The 6,544-nt window shown below is 38.6% G+C and overlaps 1 long non-coding RNA gene across 1 annotated transcript; it reads left to right on the top strand.

Annotated features, from left to right (window-relative positions):
• Window positions 1–1,094: 1,094 nt before the first annotated feature.
• LOC116508161 lies at window positions 1,095–6,314 on the top strand. Its single transcript, XR_004255289.1, has 4 exons — window positions 1,095–1,332; window positions 3,262–3,324; window positions 4,960–5,139; window positions 6,230–6,314. It is a non-coding gene; the product is annotated as an uncharacterized LOC116508161 (long non-coding RNA).
• The last annotated feature ends 230 nt before the right edge of the window (window positions 6,315–6,544 follow it).

Raw genomic sequence — 6,544 nt, 5'->3', positions numbered from 1 at the left:
ACCTGGGAGGATGTGACCTCCGTGCACACACCTGGTTTGGTGCAGGCCTTCCATGAGCAATTCCCATCTAGGCCACACCCTGAGTGCCAGACCCGGGGGAAGAGCCCTGTGGTGAGGGATAGTGTTGTGGCCCAACAGCAGCCAGCTGAGCTGTTGGTGCAATGTGATGAACGATGAACACTATGGTACTGCCCTGGAGGCTGAGGAAGACTCTGGCAGGTGTTCAGTGTCAGAGCAGAGACTAGAGAGGCCTGTTGGCCACCAGATGATATCTGAGTCAGGGAGCAGTGAGGAGGAACAGAGAGAGGCTGTCCCTGACGTGCATATGTGAAGGGCTGAGAGAAGGAGGGAGCAGCTTTGGAAAAAGGCTCACAGAAGGAAATAGGAACAGGTGGCTACTGATTGGCCCCTCCCAGAGAGCTTATAGGTAGGGCAATGGGAGGAGAATTTTGCAGGAAGCAACAGTTTACTAATCCAAATGTAGCGAAAGTTTGGAGAATTTTGTGAGTTCAACTCTTGTTTTCATAGAGATAATTTTCTGGGCTCCTAGCCAAGGGGCTGCTTATCTCCCTCCTTAGTCATGGCAGACAGCCAATCCGGTTTTAGTATATATTAGAGGCTTGGGACAGAACAAGTTCCTATGGAAGTGGCAGGTGAAGTTAACAAGCTTTAACTTCTCACTTTTACCTTTGGACAACAAAGGAAATATAGGAATGTAAACAATGTTTGTGGCAACATTATAACTGACAATACCTTGAATGGAAATGTAGCTGCATATCACATGGAGAATCATTGATTTTATAATGTAAGATAACTGAAAATAATCTATGTGTTGGCAAAATGAACAGGATTTTTTAAAACTAGAATTGTACAGGCCTAAGTTAAAAATATTACTTTCTGAGATATCTTACACTGAACGCAAAGGAGAAAACAACAATTAAACTTTCGGAAAGTAATTGTGTAATTGTTTCTCTTTTAACTCATATGAAAACAACATTGGGAGAAAAGCAACTCTGTATTTGTATCCTTCTTCTGTAAATGTTTAACACTGTTAACGTACAGTGTTCTAACAGCAGGCCCATCTCTTCCTTCTTCCTTTTGCTACTGATATCACCAAAAGCTTTTCATTGCTTTTAGCTTTCCTTTCAAGTCTATTTTTGTGCTTCCTGCACACTTTCTGGAGATATTATCTACTTGCTGGTATACTTCCTTGGTGGAATTATTCTTCCTCTATTTTCTACCCATTTGTTTTAACTCTTACCTCAATAGAATGCTCTCTGTGCAGAGATGGTGGTTTTTTAAAGGATCTCTCAGCTTCTCCAAAAGGAGCAGGTAAGCATTTGGGGATCTGTTTCTGAATTTTCTCTTTCTAAACTGGGGAGGAATCAGGACCAGCTTTAACAGACTTCAGCTGCCTCGTGCTTGGAAGACCTGAAAGGCCAGGTTTGGGATATAATTATCTATGTGGCTGCTAGGAGTCAAAAATGACTTGATGGCACATTTAAATCAATCAATCAGTTGCTTTCTGGAAAAAATATTTTTATTCTGGGCAACTGCTGATAATGTTCAAACCTGAATGAGTTGTAGCGTGATTTATGTGGATCTACTTTCTTGTCCAAATATTTTGATTCGTTTTGATCTGCATTTAACTAGTTTTAAACTGCATTCTAATCACTGTGTAGTGGTGCAGTGATTAGAATGCAGTGTTGCATGCTAACTCTGCCCACTGCCAGGAGGTTGATCATGACCACAAGGTTGACCCATCCTTCCGTCCTTCTGAGGTTGGTAAAATGAGGACTCAGATTGTTGGGGACAATATGCTGATATTGTAAACTGCTCAGAGCATGCTGTAAAGTACCATGGTGTGGTATATAAATCTAAGTGGTATTGCTATTAAGGTTCTGGTATTTCTAATTGTCAAATTGAGATGTGTTAATTTGTTAGGTCCATCTAGTTGGACTAAGAAAAGGGGCCTTCTCTGTGGTGACCCTCATCCTGTGGAACATCATCTCCATGGAGATAAGATTGGCCCCCACTTTTTTCCACCTTCTCAAGGTCATGAAGATTGATTTTACCAACAGGCCTGAAGACCCCAGATTTGGATGGATCCTATGAAATTTGTTGTTTGTTGCTCTCTGTGTGTGTGTGCGCGTGTGCGTGTATGCATGTGTGTGCGTGTGTGTGTGTGCGTGTATGAGATTATTGCTTTTTATTGCTTCTGTATTGGTCTTTTGAAGGGATGAGGTGGCTCAGTAGCTGAGCTTGTCAATCAGAAAGATTGGCTGTTTGGTGGTTCAAATCCTGAGCGCTGCCTAACTGAGTGAGCTCCCATTGCTTGTCCCAGCTTCTGTCAACCTAGCAGTTCAAAAGCATGTAAAAATGCAAGTAGAAAAATAGGGACCACTTTCGGTGGGAATGTAACACCGTTCCATGTGCCTTTGGCATTTAGTCATGCCAGGCTCATGACCACGGAGACATCTTAGGACAGCTCTGGCTCTTCGGCTTTGAAACGAAAATGAGCATCACCTCCTAGAGTTGTGAACGACTAGCACATATGTGCGAGGTGAACCTTTACCTTTACCTATTGGTCTTTAATCCTTTTAAGCCACCAGAAGGCACTGAGAGTGAGTTGGGCAGCCACAGAAAAAATCTTAACTAAATAATATTTCTTTTACAACTCTCTGTGCCTCCTTGGCAGTTTAATCACATGAGTGCTGCGACTGGGAGAAAGGGAAATAAAGGATGGCTAAAAATGGAAACAGGTAATTTCAGGCCACTATCTTTTCAGACTTAATGCATGAATAATGAATCAATTTAGTGGAAGAGAAATGTATATTGAGAGTAGATTTATGTGGAAAGAAAGAAGAATGGACATGGAGGAGAACATATGTGAAAGAGAAGACTGAAAGCTCTCTTCCAAAATTGCTAAGGCAATTAAGGGTAAAATTAGAGAATTGGAAATGTTCTCCCTTTTAGGTAATGGATAAAAATAATGTTCTAATAATATTTTGTTATTTCTTATCATTTTTGATGTTGTATTGTACTTAACTGATAAGCAGATACAATGAGAGACAGATCCCTCAATCATTATTATCTTTTGTAATCTAATCCTTTCCCTTCCCACACAACCCAAACCCTCAAACACACTTTTGAAAGCCACTTAAATAAATAACCAGCACACGTTTACTGCAAGTTTGATTATATTCAAAAGCGGCAAAAGTTAAGATTTTTCAACATCTCTGTTAAATTTGATGTTGGCAGAAAAAAGTGCTCTGAAGCTTGATGAAGAGCAGTTTGGAGAGACAGAATTGCAAGAAGCAAGAGGTAACAGTATTCTTTGGTCCAATTTCTCAATCCTGGAAGAAGAAGCAGTAACTGCATCATCTACAAAAAGATAATGAAATCAACACGTTACAATTCTATAATATATTCAAAATTTGGAAGGATCTTGATTGCATTAACTGTTTGCAAAATGTTAAAGAATTGCATAGTAGTGATATAAAATTAATGTATTTGATAGTGGGCAGGTGGGCCCATCTGATTGTCGGGGCAAACTGGTTCGCTCCCAGCTGATCATTGGAGCTACAGGTTCGCCCGAATCAGTCCAAACTGGTAGAATCCCATCCCTGTGTATTATCAGGTTAAGATGTTTCAGTTCAGTGGATCCTGTAGAAAATATGGCATATATTTTCTTTAAAAAGTCTAGTTGTTAGAATAATACTACCATTACATTATTATTTATATGAAGAACAAGGCTTAGTGAATTGCTATTCCTGAAGTTAGAAATTATGTAAATAAAAAAACTGAAATACAGAACAAGCATTCTAATAGGACTTCGTTATAATTGCATGGGAAGATTAAGCATTCTCTTCTCTGACATCTACAACTTGTATTTACCTACCACCCCTTATTTGCATTAAAAAAGTGGCTCCCAGTTATGGCAATGGAAACTTCCCCAAGTGCAAATAATAAGGTCCCTGTCTCCATCCATTCATGACCAGAGATTTTTTCATGCATGAAATTTAGACTCACCATCTACAGCATGGATGCCTATTTGTACAACGTCCAATTTGACGGGTGCCTTTAGGGCAGGACAGAAAGTAGCAATATCCACGTTTTATCCTGCATGCGTTCGACCCTTGCGTGGCACCTGATATGAATAAAATGGGCTCAGCTGAAAAGAATATGGATGTCTTCTCCTTATATTGGTATTTCCCCCCCTTTCAGATAAGGATGCAATTCCTCTTTCTTCTTGATCTGCCTGCAGTCTATCCCATTTTAAATGTATCTATATGCAGATGCTGATAATCTATAAAAAATACACAATACTGTCAACACTGATAGCTGTGGCACTCTTCAATTGACTCTTATGTGTATGATCTGCCTATTACTACAGGAGTCCCCAAACTCCAGTTTGCGGACTGGCACTGGTCTGCAGCATGCCAGGAACTAGGCAAACAAGCGAAGCCTTATCTGCGGGATATAGGCAGCAGATAAAACCATGCCCCCTCCAGAATAACCTCTCTCCATGGAACAGGTCCCTGGTGCCTAAAAGGTTGGAAGCCACTGCACTAGTGCATTGGAAGAACCAGGGAAAACCAGCTGATATCCAAAATAAAAATTGATTTATTTTAACTCATCTTGGATTAACCAGATAGGACAATGTGAAAGCCAAGTGATTTAATGTGTATCTGTTGCAAAACGCAAGCTGGATGAGTATGTCTGTTTATGAATATAAATAAACATGAAGAAAGTGGGGTGGGGAAGTATCATTTTGACACTGAGCTACAAAATATTCTCTTTTTTGGGTACATAAAAAAAGAACTGGAAATAAAGCTTTGCTAGTCCTTTATTTGCTTGTAATGTTCACCCCCAAATCCTCATTTCTGCCTCCTTAGTTTCACAACTAAAAATGAAAACAGTACACATTGGATCAAACTGTTGTTTTTTCTCCCCCAGGCAAAGTAAGAACCGAGAATTTTTGCTAAGTTTATGGGTAACACCTGAGCAACAAATTCCAAGGCCTATTCTTCAAGCAATTGATATGTATGCTATACATAAGAAACGTGACTGCTCTCATTTCATTAGAAAAGAAAGCAAATGTATTTCTTGATGTAGTGCGTTTCTTACCTGGCAAAGGTAGGTAGGCAAGAAGGGCGATTCCCAATAAAAGGTAACAGATCTTCATCTTGAGGCTGTTTGCGATATGGTATAAATTCTGCAATGGATCACAGTCTATATTTATAGGGCTCCTAGGACTGTTATTACTGTTTTGAAATGTTGAACAATTGCAAAATATGAAATATGTTGCTTTAACGGATCTTGCATAAGGTATGTCTTTTTCTAGTTTAACATTTTTATTAAATTATGAGATAAAATACAAAATAAAAAAGTAAATAAGAAGATTATGGGGGGGAGGAGGACAAGTGAGGAGAAACGGGAAAAGTAGAGAAGCAATGTTGATTTATGAGTACCTCTGTTGCAGTAAAAAAAAAAGCATTAACATCAAACCACAACTTTTTGTTTTTCCATAATAATATAAACCAGCCATTTCTATAAAAACATATCAATCTAACCAGTAAAACCCAAAATCAAAGTTTCATTTTTTTCTGCTTGAAGCATAAATTTGAAGCATAAAGTTCAGAAGTAGTTTCCATGTGAAAACAAAGGTACTTATATTATTTTTTTAATCAAAATGGTCAATTTAGCCATTTCTGCCAATTCCATCAGCCATTCGTCCATAGTGGGAATTCCATTTTTGTGCGTATAATAGTTTTGCTGCTGTCAAGATATAAAAGATCAACATTACAATTTTTTTCTCCAAGTCTTTTTCCATTAAACCAAAAAGAAAAGTTTCTGGTTTCATTTTTATTTTCGTTTTAAGAATTTTCTGTATTATAATATGAACCTTACTCCAAAATTTCTTTGCTTTATCACATCTACCATAAATGGTAAAAAGTTCCCTCTTTGCTATTTTTGTCAATAATTGTAATGTAAAGAGGTAGGTATAACTGAGGGAAGTAGAATATTTCTCTTTCTGGCATTCCAGAACAACCAGGGTTATAGTTCAAGATATTTCTTTCTCTCCCTGGATTCTCTTTGCATAAAATAAAATGAACCAAATATCTGAGTACAGTTGAACAAGCTCCAAATACTGTCCCAGAATTTCTGCCTCCATGTACCCCTTAGAATTTGAAATGGCATTTACTTTGGTTTCTGCTTTTCCTAGGGAACATGGAGGTAATCCCATGCCTTTGACATCTTGGCACAACGTATTTCCAGGATTACCAAGACTGTACATCACTAAGGTATTTGTATCCATTCCATTTCCTGATGGAGAGGTCAAGAAAATCTGCTTATTGCACAAGTAGTTCAAGTTTTACTTGGGGATATTTCCCCTTCATGGTTTATGATGGGAAAAGGATGAGCAAAGGTAATTCACTTGGAAAGCTCCCCATAAAGGTAGAGTTTACGTAAGAGGTGGGCATTTGTCAATAGGGTTCTGGTTACTTTATTTGAGTAGCTGTTTGTGTGCAATTATGAC

The sequence above is a fragment of the Thamnophis elegans genome, chromosome 4 (assembly GCF_009769535.1).
Source record: "Thamnophis elegans isolate rThaEle1 chromosome 4, rThaEle1.pri, whole genome shotgun sequence".
In the NCBI taxonomy this organism is placed as follows: Eukaryota; Metazoa; Chordata; class Lepidosauria; order Squamata; family Colubridae; genus Thamnophis; species Thamnophis elegans.
Note: the sequence above shows the minus strand (reverse complement) of the source record. Positions and strands in the feature narration are given on the sequence as shown.